Below are 20,569 nucleotides of genomic sequence, written 5' to 3'. Positions count from 1 at the left end.
AGGAAACAAAGAAGGAAAGAAGACAAGAAAGCAAGGAAGGAAGAAAGGAAAGGTAGAAGGAAGGAAGGTAGGATGGAAGGAAACAAAGAAGGAAAGAAGTAAGAAAGGGAGGAAGGAAAGAAAGAAGAACAGATGACAGGAGGGTATAGGAAGAAAAAGAAGACAGGAAGGAAAGCGGGCCGGATTGGACGCCTTGGCGGGCCAGTTCTGGCCCATGGGCCGCATGTTTGACATCCCTGGGCTAGGAGGTTTAAACATCAGTTTATATATAGCAACGTCATCGTATAGAAAACTAGATCAGGGCATGTGGGAAAATGTTTTTACATTTTACACAAGACATTTTGACACTAAAATATGCATATTTTGACCAAACTTTGAACTTTTGAATGCACAGATCTGAACACATATGCAACACTACCGGAAAGGTGCAGATAAAAGCATGCAAAAGCAACGAACCTGCCCTTTAAATAAACTTACACTGTGATATTTTAGTCCAGCACTAGAAACAAAGTGAAGTCTTTGGTCATTAATCAGAAAAGGTTATTTTAAACCCCTATTGTGCATCCACAGAGCAATTTACTCCTGACACTATGACATGAAAATGACACAGAAGACTCTGGTGAGTGAGCATAATGGTTCCGCTACAACATATTTACCTCAAATACACTGTGAAAAAAATGGCATTTCAATATTGGCATGTAGTTCCTTCTCTCCAATCTAACCCTCCTCCTCTTACTCTTTTGACATTTTTAACGCATTGAAGTGTCAGATCTGTGGCCAAAAGCCTGGTTGTTGTTTTGCTGTATTTTCTAAACCTGAACGTGTTGCAGATGGATGTTGCCAGTTAATGACAAGTCTCTGCCTGCATGAGACAATTGCACAATTTGACAGATTGTGACCTGGCCCTTTATTATAGAGCTATTTCACATACAGAGTGGAGCACAAAGCGGATTTGTAAGACTGTTGCTTTTATAAACTGTGTTGGTGTTTAGTTTTTTAGAAGATAACTGCAACCCTACGTTAAGAACAATGAATTCAAATAATAATAATAATGAAGAAAAATATAAAAAGACTGTATAATTAACAGGTTGAACATCAGGCAGATGAAAAAGCCTAAAAAAGGAACCAGGTGCCTTATTAAAAAAGGTGCATGATTAAAACAAAACAAAAAAAGTTAAATCCAACAAAATGATTTATACAGAAACAGGATTTTAGATTTACAGCACAGTTAAGAGAATAAAAGTAACATTTATCATTTGATTTTAAAACGTATTACAATCTTTTTTCTTCTTCTTCTTTCTTCATTCTGTGACACATTTTAGTTTTTTTTTTTTAAGTTTTATTCAAAGTATGGATGAATTATCTTTTTTTCTGAGCTGCATTTCACACATTTATTCAACTCACACCTTCACATTGATATTTTCCACACAATCTTCCATCTACATGCTCCTCTTATGCAGCTGTAACAAGGTGAGGAGCGTCCGTGTTTACATTGAAGCAACCAATCAAAATTTCCTGCCAGGGTCTAAGTGGATGACAGTCTCCCCTTTCTCCCCCCTCAAACATGACTCTGAGTCCAAATGACAGAAGTCCAGAAATCCTCTATATATGTTCCAATATAAGATCCCGAAAAACTCATTTTTTCATTCTGCTCTGTCCGTGACCTCGCAGTATTTCTTTTCAACTCTAGGTCATCAGTTCAACACATGCCTCTGAAATTGGCTCCTGGCACAATCCTGCATTATTAAACTTTCGGTATTGGAAAGCAGTACGCCGGTGCCTGACGGGGAAGATCCTCATCTGCTGGAGTCATATACAAAACATCAGTTCCTCTAATTAACAACGGCGACAAAAGTGTGTGTGTGTAATTAGTTGGCGGGGAGATTCTGGGAGTAGTTGCACCTCCAGGCCAACAAATGCGAGAAGATCAGAAGCTGCGAAGCTCCAGGAAGGTACAGGAGTAATATTTGCTCCAAATCATTTGTCTTCTATAAATGCCAACATATGTATGCTTTATGAATTAAACATCCTCCCCTTCCCCCCAATTCTTTGTTTTGCCAATTAAATTTTCTTCGAGCGCTAATTACCCACAGCGAATCATCCGAGTGCAGAATCAAAGGGTGTCGTGTTTATGAGCGCGTTTAGCCCGCCGAAAAACAAATACAAACAGCAGTTCGATAGATTTCTGATGACCTGAGGGCTTTCAAGCAACTTCAAATCTCTGGAGTAAGAAATGACTCACCGGTGGAACCAAATCTGTGAAATGCAAAAAAACAGTAGTGCAGATGTAGTTTAATGAGATATCAAGTGACGTTTCGAGCACGCTGATTTTCTTTAGACTAAAACAAGAATGTAAATTCGCCATCTTCAATAGATCACAGCTCAGGTCACATGATCCTATTCTGTATTATCAGGTGTAGACCATAGACTGTATAAAAGAAATGGACGTAACATCCGTGACGTCACCCATTGGTTTGTGGACTGCTACTCGGAAGCCAATAATTTCGGGTCTGGGCAGCGCCATCTTGAAAATTTCAGGTGCATGCTGGGGGAAAAAAAACACAGATTCTACTTATACGGGCATGAGGCGGGGCCATGGGCGGAGCGGGGAGGTTTCTATGTTTGCGAGGGCTGGATCTGGAGGACATTGGTCAATCAACCTGTCAATCAGGACGTAGCCACGCCCTAATGCATACTCTGCTTTATCATCAAATATAAAATCAGGGAGGCCAAAATTTCCCAAATGAACATCATACTGCATTGAAGAAGGCTTTAAACTAGCGATTGAGACCATAAACACATTTTGAAAACGTTTACTGAGGTTAGAAATCAAGTGAGAAGTTGGTGAATTCTCCATTGACCTATGTTGAGACCATAGCTGGAGTCCTTTTGACACCAAAACGGTCGCCCCCTGGTGGCCTTTTGATAGAATGCAGTTCTAAGTTACTTCCGCGTTGGCCTCATTTCAGAGGACCAGAACTCCCCGCCTGGTGTAGATGTAAATAGAGTCTGACTGATGTGTATCTGTCAGTGTATATTATCCGTCGGTATTGACCTATCACAGATATATCGGATTCGGAGAATATGTTGTCCACGCAGCAGTTTATGTATATTTGATCCTTATTCTTAAGTCAAGTTTCATATATGCATGTTTTTTTTGTAATCATAACTAATTATAATGATTAAATCCCGGTGAAGTTTACTGTTTCATCATTTTACACAATAAAGTTTATCGCTAAACTGTAAAATATCACGGCCTCGATTACATTTCTTTGTAACAAGTGTTTGATAACCACATTTGATGGATCACTGCAAAAAACTGTGTGGTTATGTATATATTCAGTACATATAATGTTATCGACCAATATATTGATATCGGAAGTCTTTTGCTCCATAAAATCGGTATCAGTCAGGCCCTACCAGTGTTTCCCACACATTCATTCTTTCGTGACGGCCCGCCACGAAAGAATTACGTCCGCCACGAATAGATTTTTCGGCTTTTGGCTCGCTCGACCTCGCTCATAAAAGCATAATAATGGGACTCTGTCTGTGAATGTAGCTTGTCGTAACAATTCCGGGGCAGTAGGTGGCGGCAATAAAACCAAAGAAGACGCACTTAATTCACCTGGTCGGCCAGAAGAAGAAGAAGAAGATAGACATATGTCTTTGCTAGAGGCTATCTGCTGGTGTGTGGTGTGTATGAAACAGGAGGAGTTCACGGACGTAAACAAAACAGTCACGTGTCCCACAGATGCACGTGTAGGTCAGGAAGTGACCGTATATGGTTTGTTCCGTGTCTGTTTCCTTACGTGTTGGACTAAATACATGGACATATTAAGGAAAATATTTCGGTTTTATTGAAACGGATTTCATATTTCACCAGAATGGATACTTGGCGAGCTGTACAGAAAGTCCTGAGTCATAAGATGATCGTCGTGGATAAAGAGAAGACTTTGAAGGTATGTAGCATTATAGCTGTTAGCTTACTTTAGTGGCTAGCCGAGCTAACCGCTAATACTATTACAGCTGTGAGCAACCATATAATTCATGAGTGGTCTTGAATGAATCAGGAGAATCTAAGCTTTCTAACAATGTACGGCATGAATATATATGTTTAAGGGTTGGTGTTTAAAACATTCAGAATAACTTGTCGCTACCTCCCAACTTCCGGTCCGTCCCGTAGGCGGAACAGCGTGTTTTAAGTGTCTACAGTTCCGATCCTTCATGTTGGCTGAAACAGACAAGTCACCCTCAAATATGCTGAAAACCATGTTGAAGTTTGGCCTGCAGTTAGTCTTCCCTAATGTTTATGTGGCTTTGAGGATGTTCTTTACGTTGCCGGTGACAAACTGTGTGTGTGTGTGTGTGGGGGGGGGGGGGGGATCATTTTCTTATTTGGGGAGAATCAAAAATGAGCTGAGGACCACACCACCACAAATAGATGCCTGTCCTGTGGGAAACACTGCCTACATATAGGTGTAAAGAAGCTAATGCAGTATGCTATAAAACAAAAGAAAACATTATATATGATAAATAAAAACAGATAAATATATAATGATATGTACAAAGGATCACCGGTTGAACCAGACATCTGGAGAGTCTCGGCTTGTGTTGCTGCCAACCCACATGCATGTACAGGCAACACATTTGGCTTCATGAATACTTTCAGAGAAATTAGTTGTGTGCAGCAAACAGACATGTGTGTGTATTAGTGGCTGCGACCTTCAGTTTAACTCTTCTTCTGTGGTGTTATATTGTTTTCGAGGTTAAAAAAAGAAACAACCGATGCCGAAGGACTTGGCTTCCAATCGCTTTAAAGTGCAACAGGCACGGACTTGCAAAGATATGTAATTACCGATGTCAGCTCTCATAACAGCGGGCGTTTTATAGAAGTGTTTTCTTTGTCTTGTGTGGTTCTGATCTGCACTCAGTGTGGGTGTAAAGGGTTTTTTCTTTTGGGAAACCATGATTTACAGATGCAATTTAAAATCTTTGATCTATGATGGCATTTTGCTTGACTGAAAGGCCTTTTTTACACCTGTCAGCCAACACCCCTCTTTCCCCCTCATTAATTTTCACATTCAAGCTGTGTTTCTGTGTAGACACTCAGACCTGTCAAACAAAACAAGGTACAGTTACATTTGATCCAGCGTATTGGGAAATGTAAATATTTTTTATCCCAAAACAAGACATCCAGCCAGTTATTAAAGCAGAAGAGATTAAGATCTGTTTGAATCCAGATGTCAGCAGAAAATTCAAATATAGACACATGTATAGACACCTATAGATTTAAAGCTGATAAGTTAGTTGCAAAAGGAACAAATGCAGGGATAGCATCACATAAAAAGTTTGGAGGACTCATAAAAATATCAAGAGATTCAGTCTCTTACTGACATTTTCCAGTCAATGTTTAACTATTTAGGTGCCAAAACCAAAGTGCAATATATTAGATTAAATAAATATTCTTATTATAGATTAATCTAGGTTGCAAAAGGCTACATGAACCCACCCTAACCCTTTTTCCAAGATTAAAGGTTATAATCTACTAAAATTGACTTTAAAATGACCTTTAGTCCAGTTTCATCATACAGGTAGACGTTGTTTTTAATCTATGCTGTTATCAGCTGCTCCAACGAGAAACATCTGGAAAGAAATGGACACTAAAAGTCACTTGCATCTGCTTCATGAAATCTATTTTACTTAAGAGATCACTAAAGGTGGAGTAATCCTGCCTACACAGGGCTGACGGTGAGCTAACACACCACATTAGCTTGTTTCTATGTTTCATTCCACTTTTACAGTATCGCATGTTTCAGATTTATACTAAACGATGCATTTTTTCTAATTCTAACAACATAAATCATGGAGTTTGGTTAATTAAATCATTGGGTTTAATTAGCTAAGCTACTCCCCACTGTGAACGTCATCTTATTCTTTCCCCAAATAGCCTGCATCATTATTAAATTCAGACTAGTATGAGACTCAGACTACCTTCATCTGTTGTAGGGGGTGACTGCCAACTGTGATTCACTCAAACATCTCCGCTTTCACCGTCAGTGTTTATGTTCAGCTCCAATCTGACACCGCAGATATGGCGGCAGCACTTGAGAGCTCAACACATAAATCAGCCACTAGATTCAGCTACAGAAGACGTAATTTTATGTCGACAATGTTTTATTCCTGTTGCGGTGTTCATTCTTGATCTCAGGACAGTAGATCAAACCTTAACTCAAGGTACTAGGTTATTTTCCAGAGCTTTGCCACCACTATATCTGTTCAAAGACCTTATTTCAGTGGTTGCTAATGTTTTAATTGATTGTAAAATGTTTTAGCTTCAGTGAAATCTTACCTGGTTACTCCTTTAACCCTCCTGTTGTCTTCGAGTCATGGAAGGAAGGAAGGAAGGAAGGAAGGAAGGAAGGATTGAAGGGAGGAAGAAGGAAGGAAAGGAGGGAGGAAGAAGGAAAGAAGGGAGGGAGAAAGGAAGGAAAGGAGGAAGGAAGGAAGGAATGAGGAAGTGAAAGAAGGAGGGAGGGAGGAAGGAAGAAGAAAGGAAGGAAGGAAGAAGGAAGGAAAGGAAGGAGGGAGGAATGAAGGAAGGAGAAAATGAAAGAAAGAAGGAGGGAGGGAGGAAGGACAGACAGAAGGAAGGAAAGAAGGAACAGTCAAAATAGACCCAAGAGGATGATACAAAGCTTAATTTAAGTTCTTCTATTTACCTACCAGGTACTGTTGTCTTGTTGTTGAGGATTCCTCCTTAATGGTATTTAAGGTCAAATGAAAGGTCATGTATATGGGAGCATGTACAACAACAAAAACAGGTTGCAGTAGTTTTCCATCTACAGTAACAGCTTAGATTTAATGCACCGATGAGTAACTTAACACCTCAGGCTCCAAGATGTATAACTTTCAAAACTCATATTTTGATAAGACATTATTCAGTGCTTATTTTACAAATTCCAAACTAACCTGAAGTCAAGTTAACTAAACTAAAAAGGCCGTTGAACAAAAGTCGAGTCTTGAAAACACCACTGTTAGAAAACCCATCAGAAGTTACCGTGCTTCACTGCTCTGTTAATTATTTCTCACCGCTGGTATTTCACACCTGCCGGGGAATGTCGGCGCAGGCCCGGCAGGCAGCAGCTGAGCCGGGGCATGATTGATATCTGTGGTTATTTCGCTTTGTCCCTTCGCCCGAAGGCGTGGCTGCACAATGAGCTTCTTCTTCTTCTGCTGTCTCCCACGTGTGTTGCTGTAATTCTTCTCTGCTGATCGCTCTGGCACACCTTGAATGCTGGGAGGGAAGGCGGATTGGTGGATTGATTGTGTGTGTCTGAGTGTGGAAAAGTAGGTGTAAGAGTATGTTTTTGCATGCTTCAGAGCTTACATGCACACACATGCACTCCTGCTGCAGGTGACCCAACAGACACACACTCACAGCGTTATTGATTTCACCTCTTAAATCCTCGTCAGTCATGAGGAGGAGGTGCAGGTGAAGAAGAGGAGGCTGGTTAAACAACAATTATTAATCTGTGAGATTGTTCTCAGACATACTGTGGCTCTGCACACTGGCTCCAACGCAGCATGTGGCTCCAAGCCAACATTGGGATCATGTTCGTGGTGTTTTGTCTCGTATAAAGCCGTGTAGCGGCAGCCTTGTTGGGAAAATGTTTGGATTTAACAAAATGAAATCACTCGTAGACACAGGATGTTGTGGTGTACATACAATGTGCACTCAGTAAGAATGAAGCTAAACAGACATAAAACCTCTGCATGTCTAACAACTTGTCTCAGTATCTTTTTCAGCTATTTCTCACTAAAGCAATGCCTTGTGTGGCAAGTATTGTCATGAAATGTTGGCTGAGAACGGGCAGACACTAAGCAGACAATCCTAAATCTGATAACCACAAACCTGTCAGAAATCTAATACATAATGAAACGATAAATCTGAGGTATGAATCAATCATTATAGTGAACAAAATACATATGCGGTGCGGTGAAACCTGTTAAAACAAGACCACAATTTCACACAGTGCAGTCTCTTACTCTTAATTTGAAGGTATGTGACACCTCTGTATTTGGGAGTCACTCATTACTTACTGATATCTGACATCCATGTACTCATATTCTGTATTTCTGTTTAGCTGCAATACTCCAGATACCAGTGTTTACACGCTTTAAAGAGAGTAGCAAAGATGTGACTCATGCCTTGTCTATTTTGTGCATAAGTGACTATAACTGGGGACAAACATTTTTAAATCTGGTCCAGTATGGAGTGAGAGTGCTTCAGCCTGCAGCAGCTAAATGGGTTGCAGTGTAGTCCTTCAGGGCAATAGAGCTCTGTTGATGCACGTCTACTAAAAGTGCTTCTTTCTGCCACTGACAGGCTCAGATTGTGATCAGAAGTGTGTGACGACATTTTGGAAAGGACCATAAAAAGAAATAAAAGTTATCTCTACTCTCTGCTTGACCCTGTCTTTTTGTTATTGTGTCAAGGAGAAGCTTTATTCTGAAGTCTCAAGAGAGTTGTTGTCGAAATCAGATGAATATTTAGCGATGATCAGGCATGGATTAAGGACACAGGAGGCCCCCCCCCCCCCCCCCACTCCACTCATGTGCTACCCAGGTTTTGAATAACATGTCTTCAGTGTAGGTTACTATCTGTTGGAAACACCTTCTAGCTTATACATAATCAAATTATAACATATTGCGATTAAAAACACAGAAATAAAAGTCAATTGCACAAATCCTACATGACACAAATACAACAACCTCAGATTCCCCCACTCCTCCTACCTCAGGCTTTCAAGTGAAGACACCTAGGGTCAACCTACGCCTGATCCTCTCCCCACCTCCTACTTCTTCTTACTGACTATGAGATTTTCTGAGCAGGGTGCCCACACCAACAAGGTTAATTGACCCACAAGGTGACATTATAAAAAGAAGACGTGATGTGCAAATGAGCGATAGAAAACCAATCTTTTTCTTTTTTCTTGTAGTGCATGCACCCCCGCCACCCACAGCAAAATGCTGCCAATGGGTGCCTTCCCATGTCACCCATATCTAAATCTGCCACTGCCAGGAAGAGATTATTGTGTTTGAGTCATGGATGTATTATAAGAGAGTACAGGAAGGTATCTCAGTTTATCTAAAAGATTTTCACAGTCATGGGTGAATATTTAGCTAATTTAATGTATTCAAGCAAATTCTAACAAATTATTGCAAAGACTACTTGAAAAAATTATAAGGATGGTTATATCATATGAAAAAAGTGACATCATCACACAACCTGTATTGTGTGTTGTGTTCTTGCAATATAAGTTGTTTTTTTCCAGCTGCTGTGCTCCTTGCTACGCTAACATATATGCCCTCTTGCACACAATAACCCACAAACTGTGATCTATGATTGTGTCTTTCAGGAACAAACGAACAGCAGCTGAGCAGGTTAGACGAGCATTGTTCGGACCATAAGACAAGGAGAACATGTGACAGAAGAAAGTGAGTAATGCATTTCTCTCTACTGCCAAGGTGCCTTTAATTAAGGCTCATTAGCACCTAACCATTGTACCAGTCAGTGACTCAGTGATATGATACTGGACTAAGGACTCAATTGTCAACTGAGGATCAGTGCTAATGTGCTTATACATTGAACTTCACATTTATATAAAGAATGAATGTGTTGTTTCGTAATTCAAATGAGAAATAAATTTGCTTTAATCCCCAAAGTTTTGGGTTGTAAAGACATGCTGGAGCTATCTCACAACTGTTTTCAGTGAGTGTTTTCAGCTGCTGTTCCTTTTATGGGTTTTACCGTGGGTTAAAAGTGTCCATCAAAACTGAACTCAAAGTCCAAGCAACTTTGGTATGTGTACTGAGACCTCTGAGTATATTACATTCTGCCACTTTACAAATTTGAACGCACTACATACCTAAAAGTAGTGCCCAAAATTGTATTGGCATGGTATTTTTTATCATTTTGATCCTTAAAGTAATTTATTAAGTAACACTGGTTCTTGGTTCTTTTTAATTCTGCATTTAATGTCATTATAATTTTGATATATTTTTGTGTTTTGGGCTTAGTTTGACAGATTGATTCAATGTTGCCTTGAGCTCTACGACTAAATTATTCATCAAATGATTTAGATATAAATATAGACAGATTAATCCATAATGAAAGTAATAATTAGTTGCAGCCTTCTCAAACATGAATCAATATGTGCTTTGGGACTGAGCTCAGGTATGAATGTGTGTTAAGTGGACAAATATGAGTCAGGCTGTTTCTGCAGAGATGCATGCACGCTCAGCACTCCCTGCCTGGATGAATGATGGCTAAATAAAAGGTACAGAAGGGGAAACACAGGTTAAAGATGGAGTGCAGCTTCAGAGTCAGACATGGGTCTATCTTTGAACAGCAGTAGTCAATCGGTTCAGTAAATCCAGCAGGATTGAAACATAATACTTGTGGGGTTTAGCGGGGGATGGACTGACTGACACTAACACCCCTTCCTCAAAGATCCTTTTTGTCTTAAGCATTCAGAGGTGGACAGAGCAGAGCTATCAGGCTGCTCCTAGTGCTTAGCCAAGCAGTTGTGAAAACACACAGACCCCGGCGCCAGGGATCTCACTGCACTTTTTTGACCAAAACCGAGAAGCTCTGGCTGAGACCTAGGGGCTCGGAGGGGGCGGCGGGGAGTCGAGAGTGAAGAAGAGGGGGTGGAAATTGAGGAAGATTATTGTCCAAAGCTTTAATCGGGTTTCTGAGGCAAGGCTCAGCGCCTTTAAAGGCGGAGGTCTGGAGTCAAGTAATACTCGGTCCGTCTGGAGTGTGGAACTCCTGTCAAAACAAGCTATCGTGAGAATGCAAGACCCAGCTATTGGAGGGCACAGGGGAGGAAAAAATGCAACCCACAAGACCAACAGAGGTAGTTTATATGAAATAACGGCTCACTGAAGGTTTAATAAAAACTCTGTTTGAACCACGTTAAAAAAATGTAGAACAATACTTTGAAATGAGTCTTGTTAAATGTGTTACCCAGCATGTTGGAAATGACTAAAAACCCCATTCTGCAGGTCGTTACATAATGGTGCAAAATGAGTTATGGATCATTTTTAGCTATATTGGGATATCATTGTTACATCCATCCTTTACATTGTTAACATATTTTTGTGAGTATATATTTCTTTATATATTTATTCATTTATTTATCAGGGACAACACTCATGAATTAACATCAATATGATAAAAATGTGTCAGATTTAACCAAGGAACAAACTTTATTCTGCACTTCCTGCTCAGATTGATGTTATACGTCATCAGAAACTTGTACAGTAGTAAACTTAAATAAGCTGCTCATCCTCATACAGCACAGTACATACACAAATTAAGTTATGTATTCTATCTGATTAATTTGTTGTCAGCAGAATATCTCAAAATGTCACCTTTTCTATGAAACTACATTAAAAAAAAACCTTTTAATTCTTTCTGAATTAATGTTATTACTTTAATTAAATGATCACTTTGTATTTTGATCCAGATACACACATCCATATGCAGATTAAAAAAAGCTTTTTTCTTTATCATTAGAAAAATCAAGATGAGAATATTGGTTTGATGATGCACTTTGACAGCTTTCTAGTAATTGGATTGTGTTGTTTTATATGTGTATTATGAAACTATGTACCTGTAGTATGTATGCATGCAGTTTACGAGCTATTTATATGAGATATTAGTTTACTGAACAAAATGAGCCAAACTAACAGAGAAACAAAAGGCTTTTATATCAGAATTTGTTCTGTATCTAAAGCACTCTACTACTAGTGTTGTTCCTGCTGAAGTGCTCTTAAAGCTCTTTCTATTACTGTGGGTTATTTGCGGTCTTCTATTTTGGATGCAACCTATTTAAGAGTGATGTGTGTGTTTATGCAGTCCTTTAGCCCCCACAGAAACACTCAGGTTACTATGCTGCAGTAATTACGCACCCTGCTTTTAGCTGTCATAACACAAAATGTTTGGGCTGAGGGGGAAAAAACAGTCGAGGTTGTCACACCGAACAAAACCGCTAAGCAGACATAGTAACCCGTGTTTAACTGGGCTACAGTATACTATCGCTGACAGCGGGTGGGAGCATAAAAGTGGGCAACTGTTCACTCATGCCAGACAATAAAAACAGTAGAAGAAGGGGAGGAAGCTATATATATATATGTGTGTATATATATGTGTGTGTGTGTGTGTGTGTGTGTGTGTGTGTGTGTGTGTGTGTGTGTGTGTGTGTGTGTGTGTGTGTGTGTGTGTGTGTGTGTGTGTGTGTGTGTGTGTAAGGAGAAGAAAAGGGGGGTGGGGGGGGTGGACTGACTAACTTTGAACTCACTCTCAAAGAAACGCTATTGAACGTTATCACTTTTTATATTTTGAGAGGCAGACAAGCAGACAAAAGCAGTCAGACACAAAAGCAGATAAAGACAAGTATACACTTCCAGACTGAAGGAGACAGATCCAGAGACAGAGGAAAGAGGAGACAGTTACCAGGAACAAAGAGGAGGAACTGAAGAGCACCAGTCCTGATCAGTGAGAGCTGCACTCCGGCCGGATCCTCCTTTATCCAAGCAATCAAGCCGGGTCCGCTGAGGTGTTATTACTTTGTCAGGGCAGACTGGGTTGTTTGCGGATGATGGATGATAGCAGGGACGTGTTGGTTCTGACCCAGCTTTGAATCAGCAGTGGAGTGCAGTCTCATCTGTGCACAAGGATATTTTTTTAATACACCACATGCATGATTTAAACATTACAAATGAACACTGCTAATAATCTTATGGATATATGATGCAGCTGCAAGAGATGTAAAAAGTGATTCTGGGGTGCAATGATTTTGACTCATTCTGAACATTATTAGCTACTATTTCAGAGGCTTTGCTCATCAGATCAATGACAGCACTGATCATTTTCTCCTTTTTAAAATGATCAATATGTGCATTTTACTCACAAGCAACCTCTTATACTGTAGTTGTGTCAATAAAGAGTGAACTGGTGTGACATTGCTGTTGCGCTGCTACGTTATAAATTTTATCAAAGAACTTCAGCACAGAGTCAAGAGGTTATGATATTGAAGCATAACAAGCTAGCGACGCACTGGAAACAGAACTGTATTTCTGCACATGCTCAGTAGTGACTGCCTTAAAGTAATCAGATTACTAAATCATAGATAGATGTGCACTTACATTATTAGCTTGGCATGGACTGTGTATTTTGCACTTGAACTTGGACTCGGATGATCTATGTTGCATGCTCATATTGTATATATGGACTGAATTTGAACTTATATATACTTCTTATAGTATGTGTGCATTTCTCAGGATATTTGTTTATATTATTCTTATTTATATACTTTGTGTGTGTGTGTTAATTGAGACGTGCATGACCACATGAATTCCCTCTAGTGGGCTAATAAAGTTTATCCTAACCTTAACTTCACACAGACCTTTCTCCTGGAACTAGACTGAAGACTCTGCAGCTGTTTCTAAACAAACTAACATCATGTCAGCCTGGTCCTTTAAATAGATTGTATCAGCCAGCTTTGAGTTATAACAAACACTGGAGCAGACAAAGATACTAAGCATGGAGAAAGTTGAAACTGTCGCTGGTTGTGTCAGTATAATGATACAGTGATCAAAGTGTTGAACCAGCAAGAAACAAGAAATAACAAGATGTAGAACTGCACATATAGACATCATGCTGTTATATATCTGTTTGTAGTTCTGGTGACAATGTAATGCTGCCATGTGGTTTTCTTTTTTTTTTTTTGTGTTACTCTTCATGTTTCTTGTCAGACAGATATAAAACATACATACACAGACCTCAGTGCAGTCAACTATACACTATTTTTCTAAGTGCATTAAAACCCAATATCCACCCTGTTAAAGGGGTCGTACTCTGCTGTTTCCAAGGTAACCACCAGCTGCCATAAATCTCACACACAATACAACAACCTTACTTTTTTTTTTTCTTTTTTTTTAGTATGGATTTCCAATTAAGGTAACCCGCCGTTGTTAATCACACCATTACCCACGGGACTTCTGAGAGTCTGAGAAATTGATTTTTAGTATTATCATCAGGATTGCTTTAATGAGACAGTTTTTACAATCAACTAATGAAGCTCGTGTGTTTGTTGAACTGAAATTGGCACTGTAATAATTTAGTTTTCCTTTTATAGGCTGCTCCAATAGTGCATCTTTGTGTGTGTGTGTGTGTGTGTGTGTGTGTGTGTTTGTGTTGTTGTTTTTTTTTAATCTGATCAGTTTAATCACATCCTAGACACTTTTTGAGGCTCTGCAGGGAAATATCATAACACAACTCAGGTTATTTGATCCACCAGCCTGGAAAGTTACTTGTGATGTGATTGCATGCACACAGTTTCTTTTGTGTTTGTTGTGCAGAGACTGGAGTGCAGGCTGAGTGGGTGTTGTGAAGGTAGAAGCTCGTCCCGCAGGGCAGACAGACAGGTACTAAATGCACAAAGAATCTTAAGACTGTCACATATCCGGTCCGAGTGCTGAGCTGTTATCCACCTCTGCTTGACACTGCATATCTTGGATTCTTTACTCTGCTGGCTCCAAGATCTCTGATAAAAAAAAAAAAAAAAAAAAACCTGTAACCAAGTGAGTAGGAATGAGGATGATACTTTTAAAACAGGGTATTGTTTAACTGATACTTGTGTAGGAAGCTTGTAAGCTTGTATGTAACTCTGCTCCAAGACAGTGTAGAGTTACAGAACAAAGAAATTAAACTCTCCTTTTAACCTTAGCTCACTCTCCAAAACTCTACTATTAGGAGTCACATTTGAAACATAACAGACTTCATAGAGAGAGGTTTTGCTTATAAAGTAGATAAAGAGTTGGTGGACAGGGTTGGTTTCCATTGGCCAGTCCATTTCAGGTCTACTTCCACTCTAGTAAAAATTTAAAAAATTAACAAACAGGCCCTTATTGCATTTTTTGAATGTGAATTTATCATTTGAAACAGAAATCCACACGGTACTGTAAATTCAACTATAAGCATATTTCACTGTTTGGACGACTGGATGTGTCCAAATCACTGTCTAACAAATCTATTATTGTCACTTTTATGTATTTATCACACTTATGTAGAATATGAAATGTGAAAAAAAATACATTTTTTATTTTTGTATGGAACACTTTTTTTGTGTGTGTGAATTTATCATGCCAAACATATTTCACTCTTTGGAAGGTTATATTTATCAAGCTTAGAGTCATTTAACTAAACATCATGAATCAGAATACAAAGATAAAAAAAACAAACATATAAAACATCTTTATCCTCTACAGCTGGTTTTAGTAACTGATGGCGTAATACAATGCAAGTGGTAACTGGTAACAGGTGATTACCATAAATAAATGACTACATTTTTATGACTTAAAAGTTCTCTGAAAACTTTTTAGATTGTATTTAATAAACAAATATCTCAAAATGAAATATGTTGGCATGCAACCGTGTCCATGTACGGTACCAAATGACCAGTCCTTTCCCAACCTTTCTCAATTGTAGTCAGTTGCTGTAAACAATCACAGATGTTTTTCCAGAGGTCCAAACCCCTTCAAAGCTTAAATTTGGACTCCAGAGTCATTGGTCTATCCAGGTGTTAAGCTCCAACTCTCAAACACAAACCATGCATACAAATCATAACTGTAGTCACATTGCTTTTTATCTTCATCTGCAACATGCATAAAATATGACATTGATTTCCATCAGGCTTTGAAGGTTATGTGTTACATAAATGCAGCACGGAAACTGGTTTATAGGGAATTTGTGTTATTATTGCTCCCTGTTGCTGGAATCGTTACAGTGTGCGGTCATTATTGAGGCTTGGGACGTGAATCTTTGCATGTGGTCCCTGTTGGTCTAATTTACTTGTCCTGACTTAGTGTCCTTATTGCCTTGAAAACAGGAAAACGCCAATCAGATGACTTTATGGGTGTTTATGCTGCATTATTCTGTTCATTTTGTTCCTCTCAATGATTAATGGAAAGGTTAATACACCTGAGATTAAACTAGTGTCACGTGGTGAAGTGCTAAAGATCAGTCTTTGTGTTCACTGTGAAAAACCTGGTTGTTTTTATATCTGAGAGGAAAATCTACTTGTTACCTAAATAGAGGATTAACTGAAATGGAGCATACACACTCATATTTCATCATTAAAAAAATTATTATGGCTTCAAACTAATTAAGGAAAATTGACTGTTTGTAACCCCTTTTGTCCCCTAAAGTACATTTCAATGATAGAAATGTGAAAGAAGTACACTGAAGCCTGCATGCTAGAAGCCAAACATCAGTTCATTTCATTATTAGCAGAGCATGCTTCTGTATAGTGTTAGTGCCTCCATATAAAACCATTAACTAACCATTTACAAAGAGAGAAGTTTTCCATTGCCTGTCAGTAATGTCTCTGAACTGTTTAACAAGTTGGATTTCTTTGTTTTATTGAGGTTATTATGTCACTAGCTTCAGAGCACAGAGGCTAGAATGAGGTCAGTGTGAATACTGTGACATGGAAAGTAATGAAAAGCTAGTATTGGGATTTGATGCTGTTCTTGGTTGAAGGTATGTGTGGATACCAGCATCATGGCCTTGAATCATGGCATCTATCACAGCCTTAAAGGATACTTTTTTACAACCTGGACCTTATTTCTAGCATAAAATGCGACAATTTACTCACCCAGACAAGTTTAGTGTCATGTGGAGTCGTTCGGACGAAATTAGCTCCAGTGGAGAGCCGCGTATATCCGTATAATGCGAGTTAGTGCTGTTCCCCTCCGAGCCCGTGGTGGCATGTGAGGCCAGGAGATACGCGTCTAGATGTATCAATAAACGTCTGTATCACAACACTGGAGGATTTCCGCTCAATGATAAACCGGGCTGTGGTAGAGACGTTCGGAAATGACATCATCCAGATCAGAGGTTAGCAGGTCAACCTACAGACCCCGGATGTTGATAGCATACCACCACGGGCTCGGAGGGGAATAGCACTAACGTATCATAACTAAATATTGGTGAAGTGAACTAGTTTGGTGGCAGATAATGTGTTATATAGAGGCTGCGCTTCGGTGCACCGTGTACTTGCATTATACGGATATACGCAGCAACACTGGAGCTAATTTAATCTGAACGACTCCAAATGACACCAAAGTTGTCTGGGTGAGTAAATGATCGTATTTTATGCTAGAAATAAGGTCCAGGTTGTAAAAAACGGTAATTATCCTTTAAAAGAAATCATGTTTATTTAATCTAAATTAATTAATTTTCTTCTCTTCTCCACCAAACGTCATCCAGCTCATTTAAGTATTTACATTTACAGTATTACAAAAGGAACTGTCTAACTTTTATTTATAGTAGAAGTGAGGCATGAGACTTTATATTACGAGCCACTCTGTTTGATTGACATGTGAATAAAGCACAAAAACACCAAAGAGATTAGCACATAGCAACAAAGATGAAGGGAAAACAAAACAAGGATAACACGCTGTGCCACTTGAATATGAACAAAAGGAAATTACCTGGAAGTCTGTGTGTTTGTGGCATCATTAATACCTTCATACATACTGATGAGTGGACTGTTTATTGTTGTTTATTGTTCGCCCAGTTTCAAGATATTTATTAATTTGCACCCTATCTGCAAATTAAGCACCTCTGCTCTGGTTTTTATAAGACAAGTTTGAATCCTGATCATAGGTGGATCTTCTCCAAGTAATACTAGTAGTTCAACGCTGCACACACTTTCCCACAACTTAGCCCATAAAGTGGAGAATGTGCCTAATCCTGTGCAGAGTTATGACATATGGTCAGTGGCTTAAGTGATCTGGAGCCATCTTAAGATGTAAGTGGAATGCTATTCCCAAAGGGCAGCGGGAAGGTAAATAAAGGAGACAATGCTCAGCAGATATGGGAAAATATTGACACGGCTGACTTCGCTGCTTAACTGATTAAAGCTGGTAACATCTCACAGCTGTTTACCTAACAGTGCAGTGTGATTTCTAAAAACAAAGTGAGCTCTTTGAGAGTAAGTTCACAATCTGAAATGCATCATTCAATCTCTCTGAAACATGGAGGATCTAATGAGAAGAGTCATCTTTCATCAAGAGTTTAAATTGTAATGCATCATCCTTTTAAAGTTGATGTAGTTTGAGTTCATGTTGTGCCGTCTGCCATAAAAGGAGGAAATTGAATTAGAAGAAAGTTTTATTCCCTATAACCAACATTTTGGAGTGGTCACTTTGGTTAAAGGTCCACTGCAGAGTTTTTGACCACTAAGAACAGTGTAGAGCAATGTTTTGATTAACAAGTCTCCATATTGTTTATATCCTCTAGTCTCACCATGTTCACAGAGATGCTCATAGGCTACGTTCACACCGCAGGCCTTAATGCTCAAATACGATTTTTTGTTTGGCTGTTTATATTACACTTTTAAATTTAAATGTGGGTTCCTGAAGTGACCCGCATGCTCAGTTTATCATTAATGACGTCATGCACAGAACGGTGGTTACGGAAGTGAACATGGCAACAAGCAACAGCTGGTGAAGTTACTGGTAGTCTCATTTATGGTCTAATGTTATAAACAGTGTGTGGCGGCAACCGGCAAATTTGTGAGCGGGTGATGTTAAAAAGGAGGAAGAGGAGAAAGAAAATGAATACTTTAATGGTGTCTTTATGAGCATTAGCTGTGTGTTGCATCAAAATTAACGTCAAAGTCACATTAAATGCGACCTGAAAATCAGATATGTTTCCGATTCAGTTCCACATTTGAAAGTGGCCTGAATCGGATTTGGAAATGTCAGATTCAATGTGACTTGTGCTGTTCACATTGTCAGAAACAAATCAGATATGGGTCACATTTGAGCGAACAAATCGGATTCAGGTCACTTTTAACTTCAGTGTGAACGTAGCCTTATAAATCACACATTGCTGATGGTGTTATAAGGTGGTGGCCATGAGTTCATTTACATAAACCTATTTTTGTTCAAATGTTTTATTTAAAGTTTAGTTTGGACTTTATTTTATATAGTAGCTGGCAGAGAGGCTGACTCGACCACCAGAGCGCTCCTTTGGGTCAAATTCTAAATATCCACTTAAAAAAAAACCTTAAAATGATGAAAAAATATATAAAATCTGTATTATATATGATTATATTGGTTTTAACATTTGGCTGAATCAATAAAAGGAGACCTAGCGATTACATCATGACTTAGATGAAGCATGTGACTTAAACATCTATGTAAAGTACACTTCTGCTCCACTGAAGAGACGAAAACATGAGATCTGTAAAGGTCCTCTAATTAATACATGAAACAAACATAAATGTCATATTCCCTTCATCTGCTTTTAATTAGGTCACCCTGTTGAGCTCACTTCCTCTGAAATGGTTTATCTTAATGAAGCAACTCCAGATAAAGCATCAGAGAAGAAGAGAAGAATAATACTGTAGTGCAGAGGTGTCAAACTCATTTCATTCAAGGGCCACATACAGCCCAATGTGATCTGATGTCGGCCGGATCATTAAAAAGAGGGAAGGAAGGAAGGAAGGAAGGAAGGAAGGAAGGAAGGAAGGACAGACACATGGAAAGAAGGAAGGAAGGAAGGACAAATGGAAGGAAGGAAGGAAGGAAAGAAAGAAAAGAAGACTGGAAAGAAAGATGGAAGAAAGGGAGGGAGGGAGGAATGAAGGAAGGAAATACGGAAGGAAGGACGGAAGAAAGAAAAAGAAGACGGGAAGGAAAAGGAAAGGAAGGAAGAGAGGAAGGAAAGAAGGACGGGAGGAAAACAAGACAGGAAGGAAGGACGGAAAAAGGAAAAGAAGTCAGAAAAGAGAGATGGAAGAAAGGAAGGAAGGAAGGAAGAGAGGAATGAAAGAAGGAAGGAAAGTGGGCCAGATTGGACCCCTCTGTGGGACGGTTCTGGCCCACGGGCCGCATGTTTGACACCCCTGCTGTAGTGCAATATGTTGGAAGCAATGTGAAAAACTAATGTTAGAAAAGGAAGATGCACAAAAAGCTTTTATGTGACAAAGTTCAGTTTAAATGAATCTGTGTTTGCTTACAATAAAAAACCAGCCAGACTAAAGTGAGCTAGGCATCGGATGGTTTACCTCTCTTTGGTCTCCTCTTGTATAAAGAAGCATCACAGACCATCTTCACTGGTAAAAAACTAACTTTGAAAATTACAGGATTACTGAGCCTGAAATGTAAATTCTTAGCTCCTCTTGCCACATACAGTAGAACTGCAAATGATTAAAGACGAAAAAAAGTTGCAATTTTACATCAAAACCCATCAGAAGTAGAAGGGAAAGGTCTGAAATACCACAGGTTTAATGCTTTTACTTTGTGCTGTTTTTCCTCACGTGCCGAGTCCGCATCGACCAAGTCAACAATTCAGAACGTGCAGAAATTACAAACTAATATAGTAGCATTATGGTCTGGTAGTCTGTGTGTCTGAGATGGATTTGGTAATTAATCTACCGGTCGACAAAGCCACTTTAGCACATAAACTATAATCTACAATTTTCCC

This window comes from Scomber japonicus, chromosome 16 (genome assembly GCF_027409825.1).
Source record: "Scomber japonicus isolate fScoJap1 chromosome 16, fScoJap1.pri, whole genome shotgun sequence".
NCBI lineage: Eukaryota > Metazoa > Chordata > Actinopteri > Scombriformes > Scombridae > Scomber > Scomber japonicus.
Note: the sequence above shows the minus strand (reverse complement) of the source record.